Here is an 18,680-nt window from a genome sequence, read left to right on the forward strand (position 1 = left end):
GGTCTGGCACACACAGCACACACAGCACACACAGCTCCAGCACACACAGCTCTGGCACACACAGCACACACAGCTCCAGCACACACAGCTCTGGCACACACAGCACACACAGCTCCAGCACACACAGCTCCAGCACACACAGCTCTGGCACACACAGCACACATAGCACACACAGCTCTGGCACACACAGCTCTGGCACACAGCACACACAGCACACACAGCTCTGGCACACAGCTCTGGCACACACAGCACACACAGCACACACAGCTCTGGCACACACAGCTCTGGCACACACAGCACACACAGCACACACAGCTCTGGCACACACAGCACACACAGCACACACAGCTCTGGCACACACAGCTCTGGCATACACAGCACACACAGCACACACAGCACACACAGCACACACAGCACACACAGCTCTGGCACACACAGCACACACAGCACACACAGCACACACAGCTCTGGCACACACAGCACACACAGCACACACAGCACACACAGCTCTGGCACACACAGCACACACAGCTTTGGCACACACAGCTCCAGCACACAGCACAGGCACACAGCATCTCCTCACCCCCAGCACTCGAGGAGATGGAGCCCACGGGGTGCCCCACTTGGGCATGCACAGCCCCACTCCAGCTCATGGTGCCCCCAGCACAGCTGCTCCCTGCATGGCCTCCTGTGTGAGCCTTCCCCAAACAGCACCATTTGCGAAGGAAAACCAAGCCCAGGTGGATCCAAGTGGCACCACAGCCAGACCCCCCCCTCAGCCCCACAGCTGCTCCCACAGAGGCCCCTGCTGGGCTGCCAGGCCAGGGACTGTCATCTGCAGTTTGGGCATGTTTTACACTTATTTATTTCCCTTTTAATACATTTTGCCATAATTGTCTCTTATCTTAATTAATATCAGGAGAATTACACAGTTTCCCTCTCACAAGAGGAGGCAGAGCAGCATTGTGCAGGGAAATGCTTGTAGAAACAAAACAAGGAACCTCAAAGTCTTACCTCGAGTAAATCAGCATGACTTTACTGCAGCTAATTGAGTTAACTTCAAATTATGCCCAGAAATCAAAGCAGAGAGAGAGAGACACTTTGCCCTCCACACAATGTCCTCTTTAAAAATACATCACTGCTCCTCATCTGTGATAATTCACTTGTGGGAAGTTTTGAGTGGGTTAGAGACAGGACCTCTGAGCTGGTTTTGATGATGTGGTTTATTTTTGGTTTATTTTCTTATCTTCTACACAGGCAGGAAGGGTGAGTTCAGCTCACATCTTCACTGCATGGCTCAGAAGGTCACAAGACCCTCAGTTACAGGACTTTTTAATGAGTTATTGACCAAAAAACACTGCCAACAAGGATATTTATGTTTTTGACCCGATTCTTAAATATTTTTTTTGTCTTATGGACCCTTGCTACAGTGTGAGCTGTCTTAGCCAATCATGTTATGGCACACAAACCCACAGTGCTGCATTCTAAACTCCTTGTTTGCCTCTGGAACTACTTTTATTTTTTATCTTAAATTCTAGAACTCTAAACTTTCCTTTGCTTAGCTCAGTGTGTCTCTGCTTTAAACTATAAATCCACATTCTCACTTCTGCCACTTCAGTTTGGGAGCCTTTCCCAAGGGCTCAGACCAAATCCTGGGGTTAATTCTCAGCTTTGGCTCACAGGCACAAAGTTCTGGGAGTTCCCTGCATTTCAGATTCCCACACCCCTCTCCCAGCTCCGTGGCACAGGAACGTGTCTGTGTGACCTGTCCCTGTCCCAGCCCAGCCCCTGGCCCCAGCTGGGCTGGCAGGAAGGGACAGAACAGGGGAACAGGGGAGAGAGGGCACAGAGAAAACCCAAACACCATCCCAGGCACTCCTGCTGCTCAACACTCCTTGGGTTTGCACAGGGAGATGAGAGAAAGTGAGAGGCAAACACAGAGATGATGGAGAGAACACCACTGAGAGTTGTTTAACTTCTGTTTCACTCTGAACAGATCAAGAATCCATCCATCTTCCTCCTCAGAATTATTTCTGGAGAGCCCAAATCCCCAGGCTGAGGGGCTCAGCAGTGTGTGCAGTGCCAAAGGGAACCAGGCAGGCTGGGGGTGCCTGGCCCAGCCCCTCACGCCCCAGGGACCCACGGAGCCCAGCCGGGCAGGCCACGCCAAAACCTGCCCAAGGACAGGGAGAAGGCACCAGATGGGAAAGCTCTGAGAAGGGCACTTTGCATGCCAAACCGTGCCGTGTTCCAGCAGAGAAGCTTGCCTCCACAATGCCCCGGTGATTTGCTGCCCCTTGGTCACAGCCCAGGAAGGACCCAGAGCCTTGAGCTGAAACACGGATCCAGTGGCCCCAGGGAGGGGGACAGGTGACAGCAGAGGGGACAGGGGCAGGTCCTGGCACAGAGTGAGAGGACATCCGAGCAGATCCCAGTGCCAGACAAGTACCACAGCCATCTGCCAACATTTCAATATTTGTGCTGTTGCTGATTGGTTTTTTGAAGTTTTTCACCATTTTTTAATTCAAGTTTTCTTATATTAAAGAAAGTAGCAGAAAAGCAAAGGCATCATGCCCTTCCTGCTGTACTGGAGATTCCTGAGATACACAAATTCTTTTGCATGCACTTAATTTCTGTTGCAGAGATCCAATGCCAATTGAATCTCTTTTAATAATAAAATCTGTCACTGGAAAAAAAAAAAATCTTACTTTAAGGAATCCATAACTTATTTTTCATTCTCAGCTTTGCTATCTAAGCTCTCCCTTGCCTATCTCTTTTGCTGTCTGGCCCTCTTGTTCACTGTTGTAATTAAGAATGAGGTGGGGGAGCTGGAGAAAACTCAATTACTTCAGTGTCCCAGCAAGGGGACAGAGCAGAGCAGAATGATGCCCTGGGCAGCACTTCCAATCCTGCTCACAGCATTGGCTCATTTCCAAGCCCTTTCATCAGTCAGCAGCTCCAGCACTGCTGGTTCTGTGGGCACAGTGACCTTACACAGCTCCCGTGAACAGGACTGTGGATCTTCTGGGAGAGCACAGAATCCCAGAATGGTGTGAGTTGGGAGGGACCTTGGAGACCCTCCTGTTCCACCTCCTGACATGGGCAGAGACACCTTCCCCTTGATCAGGCTGCTGGGGGCAAATTTGCCCAAGTAAAACATCCTGGCATGAGGCTGCCACTCTCAGAGTGACAGTGACCAGAGGAAGCATCACCATCGGGTCCACGTTTGCCAAAACCCCAGCAAGACCCCCCAGGAGCTGCTGGGAGGAACACAGACCCCAGGAGGCTGTGTCAGAGCCAGCACAGGGGAGCTGCCAGGAGCAGTGCCCAGGAGACACAGAGCCTCAGGAGAGAGGTCCTAAGGCATGGGATCCTGCTCTGGGCTGGGGGAGAGGAAGGAAGCAACACCTCCAACTCCAGGGCACTGGTGTCACAGACATCTTTTATGGAAAATCCTTTCCTTAGGATTTTTCCTCCTGAGAAGCTGAGAGGCCTCAGGAACAAAATGTACCCAATGGTTATCTGCTGCTGTGGGATGCAACAGGTGCAGCTGGGATTGGGCTCATGTGGTTGTTTCTAATTAATGGCCAATCACAGCCCAGCTGGCTCAGACAGAGAGCCTAGACACAAGCCTTTGTTATCATTCCTTGCTATTCTATTCTTAGCCAGCCTTCTGATGAAATCCTTTCTTCTATTCTTTTAGTATAGTTTTAATGTAATATATATAATAAAATAATAAATCAGCCTCCTGAAACATGGAGTCAGATCCTCGTCTCTTCCCTCACCCTGAGACCCCTGTGAACACGGTCACAGACTGGGGCAGTGCCAGTCACAAGAACAGCTCCTCTGCTGGCTCTGGCACTGAGGGAGGATGTGGGGACACTGGGTTCCTGTGCAGCAGCTCTGTACACAGCCTGTCCACTGCACAGGACAGCTCACACCACTGGGAAGGGACAGGACAAGCCCCACTACCTCACCCATGGTAATTAGGGAAAGTGCCATCAGTTAAACTCACACAGAGGGAAACAAACCAATGCCCAGATCCCCCAGAGCAGGGTCTCCTAGAGAAGGATCTCCTGCAGCAGGATCTCCTCACTCCCAGGCAGCCTGTTCTCCACACCACCTGAGTGAGACTCAGCTGTCCTCTTGTAAGCACTCCCCAGTGTCAGAGCCACTTCTGCAATCTCCTTACCACACCTGGGCACTCCAGCATGCACCACCAGGGCACAGCTGGAGTTACACTGAGACAGAGTTTTTGCACAGCCAAGTGATCCTGTTTGGAAGGCCGGTGTCCCCATGACCAAGGCTGACAGACAGCAGCCCAGCCCACAGCCAGAGCAGAGGCTCCAGCCACCAGCTCTGTGCCCTGTGATGACCCTGGGGACACACTGACAGAGTGTGACAAACCCTCTGTGTGACACGGGCACTGACACCAGCAAGGAGGTCCTGATGCCTCTCCCTGGTTTTAAATATTTGAGAGCCACATCCGGTTAAGGGATAAGGGGTTTTCACCTCAGTTTTTTAATGAGGACCCCTACTGGTGCACCACTGCACCAAGGTGGAACGCACCACAATGCACGCACACCATGTGTCACACGTGCCATTTACAGACCTTACAAATGAGCATATCTAACAAGGATGCCCAGTGGGAGGCCTGGATGAATGGCCTGACATTCCCCCATCTGTAGAATTCCCCCCTGGATGGGCCAGATCTCCAATTCACAGCATATCTTCTAGAGGGGACCTTGGTTTCCCAAGATAGCGTAGGGTTTACCAGGAGGCCTTTAGGATGTTGGGTCTCCTGGCCTAACAGATCACCAGGACTATGCTAAGTTATCAGACTTAAGGAATTACAAGCATGCATGCTAAGAATACTGAGGGTACATAAAAGTCATAGAAAAGGTATAGAAAAGAAAAGGCAAAAAAACATCTTGGCATCAGTCTGACAAACTGGAGTTTGCTGCAGGACTCATTCCATGCCCAGCATGGACACGGGCAGGACAGGGACACAGGAGCACATTGTCCCCAGCACTGTGCCCACCCAGCACTACAGCCCTCCTTCTCCTGCCCACAGCCCCAGCCCCACTGCACGGGTGCCTCCTCCTCCTCCTCCTCCTCCTCCCCGTTTGCTGGGAGCCTGCCCCATCCATCAGCACAGGCCCAGCTCCTGCTGAACCTGCCCCTCAGCCCTGCCCAGCCCCAGGAGCACAGGTCACCCCAAACCGTGCAGAGGAAGCCAACACCTGCACGGGTCTGCACCAGCTCCAAGTCAGCAGAGACGTGGGCAGGTGGTGTTTCCATCACTGTGTTCATGTGCTGGGACTGGACATCCCCTGGTGCCTCCTTCCCCTTCACTGAGCAGTAATCCGTCCCCTCCCATCTCTCCAACCCATGGACTCCATCCTGCTCTGTGATGCTGACCTCAGGAGCAGGGAGCATGGCAGGGACTGCTGCTCCTGCCTGCCCAGAGGTGCCAAACCTGCACTTAAACCCAGCAGGAAACAGGGTCTGTGCATCAACACAAACTGATGCTCTGAAGGACCAAAACTGCCTCCCCCAGCCACACAACCCAGCTGTGCCAGAGCACAAACCCCTGGGGCTGGAATGCCATCCCTGGGAGCAGAGCAGGGCACAGGGAGCAGCCTGGCACTGTCCTGGCACCAGGACAGGAACAGGAAACACGTCAGGAGAGAGGATACTGTCAGCCTGAGTGTGGCAGGAGAGCTGCCAGCCTGGCACTGGGCACAGGGAGCTGCCAGCCTGGCACTGGGCACACAGAGCTGCCAGCCTGGCACTGCTGTCCACCAAGAACAGCAATCCACATCCTGTCATTTTGGAAGGATTGGAAGGAGCTGCTGGAGCTGCAGTGACAGAAGCAGCACCTGAGAGGTCTCACAGTGTCACAGACAGGCAGGGGCAGCCCCAGGAGCAGCACCGTGCTGCAGGCAGCCTGTGCCGCCTCAGTGCCACTGCCCAAGAGGGCAAGAACCCTCTGCTCAGGGCTGGGGCCTCCACTGCAGCTCCCCCTCTGCAGCACCCTCAGCCTCTCTGCCCTGCCGCCAAGGTCACCCTCCTGGCCCCTCTACCTGGCATTTCTGTCAGAGAAGGAGTTCTCTGCCAGGCTGTGCCCTCTGCCCAGCTCAGAGCTCACTGGCTGCCAGACCCCAGCAGCCCAGGGTTTCCACCTGACAAACAGGAATTGCCAGACAGGCAAAACCCTGTGAAGTGCAGCTGAGCACATAAATGCTACAAAATAAGAGCAATTTATTCCACAGTTTACAAGTCAGTCTGTGGTCCTCAGAGATAATTCTGCTGTCAGGTGCTTGTGTTCCTCCAGCAGTGCCAGGCTACATCAGCTGCTATTGTGCCTTTATTAGCTCACACATGTGCAGACCTCCTTTTCCACATTATATTTGCATTCGACACTTAAAGTTTTGCTTGATATGTGCTGCAAACTAAGTGCAATTCTGTCCTAAGATTGCATAGAAAACCAGAGCAGGCTTCTGACCAGCATTTATTATTCAGGACACTGAAACATACTGATCTTTCTGGAAAGGTCTGGTAGTCTGGAAACACCTCTTGCACCCGGTTGTTCCCAGCCACACACTGGTGCCGTGCTGTCCGAGTTCCACTGTCTCTTACCAAGGAGCAAACCACCCCTTACTGAGATATGAACTTTAATTTATTCTCCAAATCTGCAGAATCGGTCCTGTTCTACTCCAGAGTCACTCCTGCACTGCTGTACAGGGTGTGTTACACTTCTGTTCCTGCCCATCTCTCCTGGCAGACAGGTGCCCAGCCTGTGCCAAGGCAGCACAAGTCACCCACCAGCCCTGACCTCGTCTTTCCAGGGGGAAAAACACCTGGAGCCCTCTGCCTGCCCTGGGCTGTCCCAGGGCCCAGAGCAGAGGGATCTCCCTGGGGACAGGACCCTCAGCACTGAGGGCCTCACCAGAGGAGCAGAGGGATCTCCCTGGGGACAGGACCCTCAGCACTGAGGGCCTCACCAGAGGAGCAGAGGGATCTCCCTGGGGACAGGACCCTCAGCACTGAGGACCTCACCAGAGGAGCAGAGCAGAGGGATCTCCCTGGGGACAGGACCTCACCAGAGGAGCAGAGCAGAGGGATCTCCCTGGGGACAGGACCCTCAGCACTGAGGACCTCACCAAAGGAGCAGAGCAGAGGGATCTCCCTGGGGACAGGACCCTCAGCACTGAGGGCCTCACAGGGCCCAGGGCAGAGGGATCTCCATGGGGACAGGACCCTCAGCACTGAGGACCTCACCAGAGGAGCAGAGCAGAGGGATCTCCCTGGGGACAGGACCCTCAGCACTGAGGACCTCACCAGAGGAGCAGAGCAGAGGGATCTCCCTGGGGACAGGACCTCACCAGAGGAGCAGAGGGATCTCCCTGGGGACAGGACCCTCAGCACTGAGGGCCTCACCAGAGGAGCAGAGGGATCTCCCTGGGGACAGGACCCTCAGCACTGAGGGCCTCACCAGAGGAGCAGACACTTCACCCCTGCAGCCCAAGGCACTCGTGCAGCCCAGGCTGCTGCAGGAACAGGGAGCAGCACATGGCAGAGCCTGAGCTGGGGCCAGGCAGGGCACTGCAGCTACCCACAGCCACCCAGAGGGAGGCACGGGGACACAGGCTGTGCCTTGGACACCGTTTGGTGACACAGGGCTTCCTGAGCCACGACAAACAGTAAACACTCAGCCCAGCCTGAAACCACCTTATCATAATAAACCATTTCATTTTTACGGAAGAACTTCCTCCCTATGAGGGTGGGCAGGCCCTGGCACAGGTTCCCAGAGCAGCTGTGGCTGCCCCTGGATCCCTGGCAGTGCCCCAGGCCAGGCTGGAGTGGCCTTGGAGCAGCCTGGGATGGTGGAAGGGGATGGAATGGCAGGGGGTAGAATGAGCCATAAGGTCCCTTCTAACCTAAACAATTCTAGGATTCTGTGACTCTGTAACGGAAACACATCAGCAAAAGCCATCAAAAACTCCCATGGCTCCTGTTGGGCACAGGGGCAGCTGCTCCCCTCAGCTCCTGCTGCTCCCATCTGGGGGGGCAGAGCTTGAGGCCAACCTGCCTGGCATCCACATCTGACATCAGCAGGTCAGCCTGTCAGTAATTGAATTACACCTGCATTACTTAATAAACAAAGAATACTCTCCACATTACAAGGATGTAATCCTTTAATTGGTTTATGAGCACAGAGTCCCATGGGAAGTGTCACAAATCCATCAGGATGCCCTGAGCACTGCGTTTCTGAGCTGGAGAGATAACGAGTGTCATATGCCAGCAGTCGGCTCTGGGCTGAGCTGGGAAGGGAGCTGAGCCAGCACTCTGCTCTCCCCACACCCAGCACTGCTCCTGAGGCTGTGCAGCTGCCACCAGCACCACCAGCAGCAGTACCAGTAGCTGGCAGTCAGACCCTGTCCTTCCAGCCCCCGGCCCTGCTGCCCACCCCAGTGTGCAGGGTGCAGGGTGACCCCTGCCCGTGCCCCTTCCAGGCACAGCATCGTGGGCAGGGAGCACTGCAGCCCCCCAGTGCCTCCAGCCCCCATCCACACTCAACTCACCGGGCCTTGCCCACACAGTCCCACCTGAGTGCCCTGACACACACGGAGGGCATGGGGCTCCTCCTCGTCCATCCTCCCACCCTAGAAATCCCCTTCTGCTGCCTCACACAACTTACTGCTGCAGATGTAAACCAAAACCATATCTGTGACAGTCAGCACACTTCAAAAGCCTTGGCAGAGGGTAACAACACTCTGCAGGAGACAGGTATCTGCTCCATGAGGCCTCATGGACACACACCCCAGCTCAGGACCAAGCCTCTGCTGTACAAAATCCACTCCAGCACCAGAACCACCATCCCTGCTGCTCCAGCTGGCACTGCTGGCCATGCTGAGGGCAAGGATGGAACAGGGCACAGGCACATGCTGGCCACAGGGGAGGGCACAGAGACACAGCACTGCTGGCCACACCAGCAGCATGGAGGGCACCGAGCATGGGGCATGGAGTGCAGCTGGGACCCGCATGCTCTACGCTGTCCCTACAGGGACACCCAGATTGCCAGACGTGTGTGCTGCTCCCCAGATGCTTGGGTTAGATTTTCTGTGCCTGGCATCACCGTGTGGTGCCCCTGGAGTAGCACTGATTCCTCTGACCTGTGTGGGGTAGCTGTAATACTGCTGTCCTTCACTCTCCTCCTTTATCCTTCCCGTCTCCTCACATCCCCAGTACAAACCAGGGACGCATTACTGACCACTGGGGAACCATTTGGCTATCTTATTAACACCTAAACCCAAATTCCAGAAGGCAAGGAGCAAGTCCAGCCTCTCCCCAGCATTCCAAGTCTCGCATCCTTCTGGCCACACAATTCCACTCCTCGTTACTGTTCTTTATTTACTGTTATAACTTTCCAGATGGAATTTAAGTGCAGTCACACTCTCTGTACATTGATTGGCTTCTTTAATGCTCCTTAGAAGAAATGAAGCTCACTCAGTGAGCCCTTTGTGCCTGTTGGTGACACCACAGGAGGCCCTGGCAGAGCTGGTGGAGCATGGCAGGGCTGAACAGAGCTGCTGGAGCACCCAGTGCCACAATCACAGGGCACTCACCTGGGCAGCTCAGCTGGCACCCACCTGGACACACAGCACAATGCTCATTTAAACACCACTGTCCTCATCTGTTCCCTTAGAAATTACAGAGTCCTCATCTGGCAGTAACAGCAGCTGCCACCACCCACCCTGACCTACCGTGCCTTTTTCCACAGCATTTATCATGTTTCCCTTCTAGGGCAGGCAAGGACAGGGGATTGCTTCAATCCACAGAAGCTGCACGTTTGCAGAAGGCTTCTTAAACACATACTAGGTGTGTCCAGCTCAGGGCAATAATGAACACAACAGGAATGCCAGCCCTCGGGAGGCAACCTCTCATTTCAGCCACATTAGGACTCAGACCCTGATGGAGGGATCCTCACTGCTCCCCAAAGGGGCAATGCAGAGAGGGGGGTGCATGTGGGACACCTGGAGGATCCACCTGCAGATGAGCAGGGGGGTCTGTGCAAGGAACGTGGAGTACTAGAAGGGGGGCTGCACCCCCCAGTCACTAAATGCAATCCTTGCCATGTGCTTGGGGACAAGGACACATCTGTGTTCAGTGGCCCAACATGCCAGGGCAGCAAGGGACAACTAGCCCACAAAAGAGTCCCCATGCAGGTGCTCTGCTGGCTGAGCCTGTGAGGCCACATGTCACCAGGGTGGCAGATTGTCTCCATATTCATCCCCATCCCTGGTCCTCAGCACAGCATATGGGGCCTGAACATTACCAGACCCACACTATGAGGACAGGGGGTCACCTGGAGGCACTTGCAGCACATCTCCAACCCAGCACAGCCATGCCAAGGACCCCTGCACAGGGCCTGCTGGGACGCCCTGCGGCTGGGCAGCACTGGAGCCTAGACTGGGGCTGGTGCTGTTATCCTGCTTCTTTACACCATAGCAGCACTGGAGCCTAGACTGGGGCTGGTGCTGTTATCCTGGTTCTTTACACCATAGCAGCACTGGAGCCTAGACTGGGGCTGGTGCTGTTATCCTGGTTCTTTACACCATAGCTGAAAGATGCTCAGCTCGCCCAGGCTCAGGTGTGGCATTCAGGGCCATGGTGCTCTCCTGCCCATGGTACTGTCGGTGTGCAGAGCCCTCCCTGCCTGTGCCTGTGACACAGCAGACTGTCCCCAAAGGCAGCCAAAGCTGAGGCTCACACACAGGAAAGCAGCAGTCACTTCTTGGGAACTGCAGTTTGGAGCCTGGTCCCCAAGAGCAGCGTCACTGCAGCTGGGCACCGGCAGAGATGAGACACGAGGCTGACGTGTCAGGAGGAGCCACAAGCACAGCAAAGCTGCCCACAGCACAGTGACACCCAGCCTGCCCACGGCACAGTGACACCAATGGTGCCCACAGCACAGTGACACCAAAGGTGCCCACGGCACATTGACACCCAGCCTGCCCACGGCACAGTGACACCAAAGGTGCCCACAGAACAGTGACACCCAGCCTGCCCATGGCACAGTGACACCAATGGTGCCCACAGCACAGTGACACCAAAGCTGCCCACAGCACAGTGACACCAAAGGTGCCCACGGCACAGTGACACCCAGCCTGCCCACGCACAGTGACACCAATGGTGCCCACAGCACAGTGACACCCAGCCTGCCCAGCCTGCCCACGGCACAGTGACACCAATGGTGCCCACAGCACAGTGACACCAAAGGTGCCCACGGCACAGTGACACGCAGCCTGCCCACAGCACAGTGACACCCAGCCTGCCCATGGCACAGTGACACCAATGGTGCCCACAGCACAGTGACACCAAACCTGCCCACAGCACAGTGACACCCAGCCTGCCCACGGCACAGTGACACCCAGCCTGCCCACAGCACAGTGACACCCAGCCTGCCTACGGCACAGTGACACCAAAAGTGCCCACGGCACAGTGACACCAAACCAGCCCACAGCACAGTGACACCCAGCCTGCCCACGGCACAGTGACACCCAAGGTGCCCACAGCACAGTGACACCCAGCCTGCCCAGCCTGCCCACAGCACAGTGACACCAAACCAGCCCACAGCACAGTGACACCCAGCCTGCCCACGGCACAGTGACACCCAGCCTGCCCAGCCTGCCCACAGCACAGTGACACCAAACCAGCCCACAGCACAGTGACACCCAGCCTGCCCACGGCACAGTGACACCCAGCCTGCCCACGGCACAGTGACACCCAGCCTGCCCACAGCACAGTGACACCAAACCTGCCCACAGCACAGTGACACCAAAGGTGCCCACGGCACAGTGACACCAAACCAGCCCACAGCACAGTGACACCCAGCCTGCCCACGGCACAGTGACACCAAACCAGCCCACAGCACAGTGACACCCAGCCTGCCCATGGCACAGTGACACCAAACCAGCCCACAGCACAGTGACACCCAGCCTGCCCACGGCACAGTGACACCCAGCCTGCCCACGGCACAGTGACACCCAGCCTGCCCAGCCTGCCCACGGCAGCGCACGGCTCTGGCAGCAGCAGCAGCAGCAGCGGCTCACGCAGCGCAGCCGGCAGCAGAGCTCCTGTGTGTGAAACACCACGTACCGGCAGCAGCAGCACTGACTCACGGCTGACAGGGCGACAAATCCCGCTCGCCTTACTCAGACCCGCTCCCACGGGCCCTATCAGGAGCCTTACATCAGGGCTTGCACAGCACGTTGGAGAAAACGGCAACGACACAGCTCCCAGAGCCCCTGCAGTGCCAGTGATTCCTGCCTGTGCCAGTGATTCCTGCCTGTGCCCACGGCACCTGCCTGTGCCAGGGATTCCTGCCTGTGCCAGTGTTCCTGCCTGTGCCCATGGCACCTGCCTGTGCCAGTGATTCCTGCCTGTGCCAGTGATTCCTGCCTGTGCCAGGGATTCCTGCCTGTGCCAGTGATTCCTGCCTGTGCCAGGGATTCCTGTCTGTGCCAGTGATTCCTGCCTGTGCCAGTGATTCCTGCCTGTGCCCATGGCACCTGCCTGTGCCAGGGATTCCTGCCTGTGCCAGTGATTCCTGCCTGTGCCCACAGCACCTGCCTGTGCCAGGGATTCCTGCCTGTGCCAGTGTTCCTGCCTGTGCCAGTGATTCCTGCCTGTGCCCATGGCACCTGCCTGTGCCAGGGATTCCTGCCTGTGCCAGTGATTCCTGCCTGTGCCAGTGATTCCTGCCTGTGCCAGTGTTCCTGCCTGTGCCAGTGATTCCTGCCTGTGCCAGTGTTCCTGCCTGTGCCAGTGATTCCTGCCTGTGCCAGGGATTCCTGCCTGTGCCAGGGATTCCTGCCTGTGCCAGTGATTCCTGCCTGTGCCAGGGATTCCTGCCTGTGCCAGGGATTCCTGCCTGTGCCAGTGTTTCCTGCCTGTGCCCATGGCACCTGCCTGCTGGGCCAGTGATACCTGCCTGCCTGTGCCCACAGCACCTGCCTGCCTGTGCTGGGCATTTCCCATCCCAGGCAAACTCTGAAGCCTGGCTTAAGCACAGAGAACTAGCACCTCACCCATGTGCAGCAGAACGTCTCTGCGTGACTCCCCAGTGGTGCTAAGGCAATCCCATCCCAGTCCCAGGATCAGCAGCACTAGGGGACTAAGAACACATCCTGGGGATTCCTCTCAGTGTGGCTTTCTCCACCGTGCCTTTTCCTCTTTGTTTGTGCTTTCCTTGTACACCTGCTGTCCCACAGCTGCTGAGTCCTGCTGCAGGACTCACAGAGCTGTCACAGCTCACCGTGGTGGGCTCCTGCTTCTCCATCCCCCATGGCCAACTACAGAGACCAGGAAGCATAAATAATTGGAAATAAATACGCAGGGAATAGCAGCTCTCTGGCAATGAAACAATGCTGAGGCAACAAAAACTGAAGAGTTTTATCTGTCTGCAATCCAAAAGAATTCCAACACGATCTTGACAGAGAAGCCTAAATAAAAACTTCAAGGGAAAAAAGATATTCCACTTTAAAGCAAAGCTACCTAATCATGTGTTTTCATGGAAATGTTTTGCCAGGAGACAGTTCCTGGGGAGAAGCTTCATCTACAAGAGCAAACTCAAAACCACAGCATTGGACATGAGCTCTGCAGCATTGGGAACTGGCTCAAATACTCTGAGGCCACGTCCTACACAATTAGAGGTACCCACCAAGGCTCCCATCACGGCCTCAGCTTGACAAACCACCTTCTGCATCATCCAGCCTGCTCGAAACAAATAGGACTTGTACAGCCATTTATCCCATGGAAACACAGAAGCTGCTGCCCAGCTCAGGGCATGGTGTGCCCAGCCTGTGCCTCAGTGGCCAGGTGAGATGGGGCACGCGGGCAGGGAGCCCTCAGACACCTCAGGCAGCATTCATGGTGTGCCCAGCCTGTGCCTCAGTGGCCAGTGAGACAGGCAGGATGGGGCACACAGGCAGGGAGCCCTCAGACACCCTCACCCACAGGGCAGGACATGGCTCCTGGCACCACAGCATGTCACCACACCACAGACCTCTGGCTCGTGCAGCCCAGAGCCCCAGCCAAGGGACCTGGGGTGCCTGGGGGACCAGAACTTGTCTTTGTTTCCAGGGGCTCAGGGCCAGGGCCCTCTGCAAGAGGCCTGTCCCCTCTCCTCATCTCACCTGCTCCCCTGTGAATACCAACCCCTTTCCCTTCCTCTGCAGCCTCTTAGCTCTCAGAGAACCGACAGCAAGAGCTGCCACAGAAAACAAACCGATGGCCATCACTGTTCCATGTCAGGCTGCAGGCATCAGCCAGCCACGCCTGTCACCAGCACCCAGCCAGCAAGCCCATGGGCTACTGGGGACACAGCCGGGGTCTGCACCCTCCCCGGGAGCCCCACTGAGACCCACAGCAGCTCCAGAGATCTGCACCCAGCACACAGACCCAGGCCTGCAGCAGGGCTCCGAGGGAACACCCTCCAACCCTCCACAGCCTGGATCTGGGCACTGCAGAGGAATTCCATAACCTACCTTACTTCCAGATTTGTCATTTTGTTTTCAGAATGGCGTCGCAAACTCCGGAGTACCAGAAGGTATATCTGACTAATTTGTAGCAAATGTTTCTATTTTGCTGCAAAGTGCATGATTATTTGATACAAACTTTCTAGAAAGAATGGTTCACTCTTCAGCAACAAAACCTTATATTTTGGATAACGTTTGGATTTGGTTTCCCAGGCTTGAGCATGTCTCCAAGCACTGCTCCTGTTTGACCACATTTCTCCCTGCTACCCAGCCACACAGACAACAAGCTTTTGTTTCCAAAGCATTTTAGGTAACTACCTCAAGAATAGTTTTTATTTAAAACAAATACACGCACATAAGCCTCTCCTAGCACAAACTTCATCAGATGGTGTCAGCAAGCATGGTTTAATAGCATGATATTGAAAAGTAATTTTACTACTAGCTAGAAAAGTCTGAAGACTGCAGAGGATATATTTAGATGCGTATAAATAGACAACACTCAGTGATGTCTGGTCCAAAGAGTACAAATCTTCCCTAATGCATGGAATATGCCTGGCCCAAAACGCTTGAGCAGCACTTACACAGCCTTTTCAGTCTGGCTCGGGTTCTGAGCCCGCTAATAGCGAGGCCATTAGAGCGGCGCTCGGCCCAGCTGCTTGTGCAGGGAATATGCAAAGATTGCTCCATAAAACCCAGCCTCACCACATCTGAAAGCACAGGCAGGATCGATCAGCAGTGCAAAGCCATTAGCTCTCCAGCCTCTGAACTACCCCCACGTGCCCCAGAGGAGGGACAGGCCCTCCAGGCACCTGGGGATGCTCCACCTACCCAGTGTGCCACGGCCATCCTTCCCGATGCACCCGCCTTCCCATCCCCTCCAATCTTTCTCAGAAAATCGAGGAAGATCTGTTTTTTCCTTGCCATGCTGCTCAGCCACATCTCTTCTTGGGTTCCCCACATTCCCAGCCAGCCCAGATCCTGGGCTGGGAGGTACCTCTCAGCCTCCTCCCCCTGGCCCCACTCACACCTTCAGTGGCCAACAGGAGCCTCTCCAGACAACAGACCTGCATGAAAAATTCAAACCAAGCCCCTGGGGCACCATCCTGAGCAGAGCTGCAGTGAGTGCAGCCTCTCTTGGCTGTAAGGATGACACGAGCACTCAGCCCACCGGCTCTCACTGGGACAGGACAATCTGGAGGCCACTTCTGCAGCCACATGTCTTTGGTGGAATGGGTCAGTCTCAAGTCTCCTCCTGCACCTGGAAGTGTCTTCTGAACAGGAGAACTAGTTCAGCTTTAACTTGCACTGGGTACCTGACTTATCCAGGATTTGCTTCCACTAACTGCCCTGCCATGATAAAACCAAGAACTGCTCTTTCTGAAAGCAGAAAGATGAGGTAATATGCCAGGAGATGTATCTTAGAGAGGCTTGTAACTGGAGGCCAAACTGGCAAGCTCTGGTGTGCATTATGATCCAGCCTTACGCATTTAAACACATTTATTATGCATTTAAACAAATGCATAATCCCTTGAGTACAGTATATATTTAGCAGCGTGGATTGGGAAGGTGTTGGGCACTGAGAACACTCAGTTTCTGCTACGACTGCTTGTGCAAAACCAAACCTGACTCCCAGATCAGCAGTGGAATTGCCAGGCCTGGCACACCTCTCCCTGCCAGGACTGACTCTGGAATACCACAGAGCCCACGGGCCAGCTCCAAGGGGTGGCTGTACACAGGACCAGGGTGCCCACCTGGAGCCCTTGGCAGCACACACAGCCCCGAGCACCCAGCTCCAGGCAGCTGGGATGCAATCCTGCACACCAGGACAGACCAGAGCCAGCACACACAGTCCATCTGGGCAGCACTGCCCCGTGCTCCTGGACACAGCCACGGCCAGGATCGCTGCTGCCAGGGCCAGCCCAGACCCTCCATCTGCAGAGGCACAGCTGGAACCAAAGAGGCTTCAATTCCAGCATGGATCCACCTCGCCTCGCCAGCGGGCTGGCTGGCTGTGCCGGCCTGAGCAGCCCTGCACACGCAGGCTCGCCCGAGGATGCTCAGAAGGAACGAGCTGACGCCACGTGTCACTCAGGAACATGCGAAATGGAAGCGTGGGTGGGGAGGATCACCAGCACGACAGCGCGATGGCCAAGGGCAGGGACACCCAGCCTGGCCAGTTCCACGGCACTCAGCCAAAGGCCACACGGGGCTGGGCTTGGCTGGGGGCGCCTGCTGTCCCATCCCTGGTCTGCAGGACTGCTGAGGCCGAGTTCATGACCACAGCTGGAACCAACACATGCCTCCGTTCCACACACACAAACATAATGAGTGCCCCGGAGATGCAACAGACTGGAAGGGAGGAAGGGAAGAGGTGCTGTCCCAGGATGCAGAGGAGCCGCAGAGCCGGTGTTCCCCGGTCCATGCTGGGAAGGAGCAGCCCGGGAAGAGGCCAGTGCACCTGGCTCAGACATGCCGTTTCCCGCACGGCAGCCGGGCTCCCGGAGCCGCGAGGGCTGATGCTCCGACACCAACATGGCTGCGAGGCTCCGCCGGCTTCTCCGCCGCTGCTCTGCCATCTCCCCAACGGGAACCTTCCGGCGGGGAAGGGCCATTCTGTCCTACATTCCTTCTCCCGCACACGGCGGCGTTCGCCACGGAGGGGGCGGAGGGGACGGAGGAGAGTGGGGCGCAGCCGCATCCCGGGACGCAGGGGACCGCGGCGGCCCTGGGGACAGAGCCACGGGGAGAGCGGGGCGCGTATGGCGGCCAGGGGCGGTGGGACGGGGCGGGAGGACTGGGGCGGGGGAGCCGCGGGGTTCCGGCGCCCGCCGGCAGAGCCCCGCACCCCTCGAGAGCGCCCCGGGATGGCTCCGCGAACAGCGGCGCCTCCGCCCGCTCGGGCAGCGCCGCAGCGCCAGCGGTGCCGGTAACCGGGCGGCGGCGGCAGCGGCAGCGCGGCGCGGAGGGGGCGGCGGCCGCGGCACGGGCGGCCCCGCAGCATCGCAGCCTGGCAGCATCTCCGGCCCCGCAGCATCCCCAGCCCAGCCCCAGCCCAGCACGGGCGGCCGCCGGCGCCGTCCCGCGGGCAGCGGCGGCAGCGCGGCCAGGCCCGGCCCGGCCCGGCCCGTCCGCGGGGCACCCGCCCCGCCGCTCCGCGGCCGCCGCCCTCCCGGGAAGGGCGTCGTCCCGGCGCCCCCGCCGCGCCCTGGGGTCGTCCTGACCGGGACGTTCGGCACCGGCCGGGCCGCCCCTCACCCTCCCCCCGGCCTCCCGCCCCGTCCCCTGGGCCGGTACCGCGGTGCAATGCAGATGTGCCGGGCGCGACTCCCCTCGCGTTACCTGGTGCCTCCGGGGACGGGCGGCGGCCGGAGCGCGTCCCCTGCGGGTGCGGCCGCGGCCGGGCCCCGGCGGGCTGCGGGCGCTGGCGGCAGGCGGGCTGCCCGCCGCTCCGCCCCGAGCCGGCGCTCACCCCCCGCATCCTACCGCGGCTCCGCGGCGGAGCTGCCCGCGGCCGGGACGGGCACGGCGGCCCGGGGACGGCCCCACGCGGCGGCTGGGGCGGGCGGCGGCACATGCACACACGCGCGGCGGGGGCGGGAGGCGCGGGACAACCCGCCCGCATCAGCCCGCCCGCATCGCCCCGCACCGGGGCAGCCCGCCCCGCTCTGCTCCCGCCGGCGCTGACCTTGTCGCGTACCTGCGCCAGGTTAATCCTCGCCAAGCGCTGCCGCTCCGCACCCCGCTGCGGGATCCTGCGCGCCGGGCGCTGCGCTGGACGGACGGACGGATGGACAGACGGACGCGGCCGAGGCGCGGGCAGCCCCGCCGCCGGGCCGGCGCCTCCCGGGTGCGGGTGCCGCTAGCGCGGGGCGGCCGGCGGCAGGGCCATGCGGCTCCGCGCCGCTCCGCGCCGGGCGCGCTCAGGCGGAGCAGCCGCGGCGGCGGGCGCTGCGGCGGGGCAGAGCGGGGAGCGCGGCGCCCGCGGCTCGGCCCTCCGCGGCGGCGGCAGCTGCGCCCATCCTCCGCGCCGCCGGCCTCCGCCCGGCCCCGGCCCCGGCCCCGGCCGCGGGCAGCCGCGCCGCTCGCTGCCGCATGGAGCAGCCGCCGCCTCCCCCGCGCCGCGCCGCGCCGCGC

The 18,680-nt window shown here is 58.0% G+C and overlaps 1 protein-coding gene across 2 annotated transcripts in view; it reads right to left on the minus strand.

The window, feature by feature from the left end:
* Window positions 1-18,415, minus strand: part of LRFN5 (leucine rich repeat and fibronectin type III domain containing 5) — a 48,753-nt gene extending 30,338 nt beyond the window's left edge. The window contains exon 1 of one of the 2 annotated variants that reach the window (XM_036384513.2): window positions 18,244-18,414. The gene's annotated coding sequence lies outside the window, so the exon portion shown is untranslated. Of the gene's footprint in view, window positions 1-18,243 lie in introns of both variants that reach the window. The other variant, XM_036384512.2, reaches the window with a different exon arrangement.
* Between the last annotated feature and the right edge of the window lie 265 nt (window positions 18,416-18,680).

The sequence above is a fragment of the Molothrus ater genome, chromosome 6 (assembly GCF_012460135.2).
Source record: "Molothrus ater isolate BHLD 08-10-18 breed brown headed cowbird chromosome 6, BPBGC_Mater_1.1, whole genome shotgun sequence".
NCBI classification, from domain to species: domain Eukaryota; kingdom Metazoa; phylum Chordata; class Aves; order Passeriformes; family Icteridae; genus Molothrus; species Molothrus ater.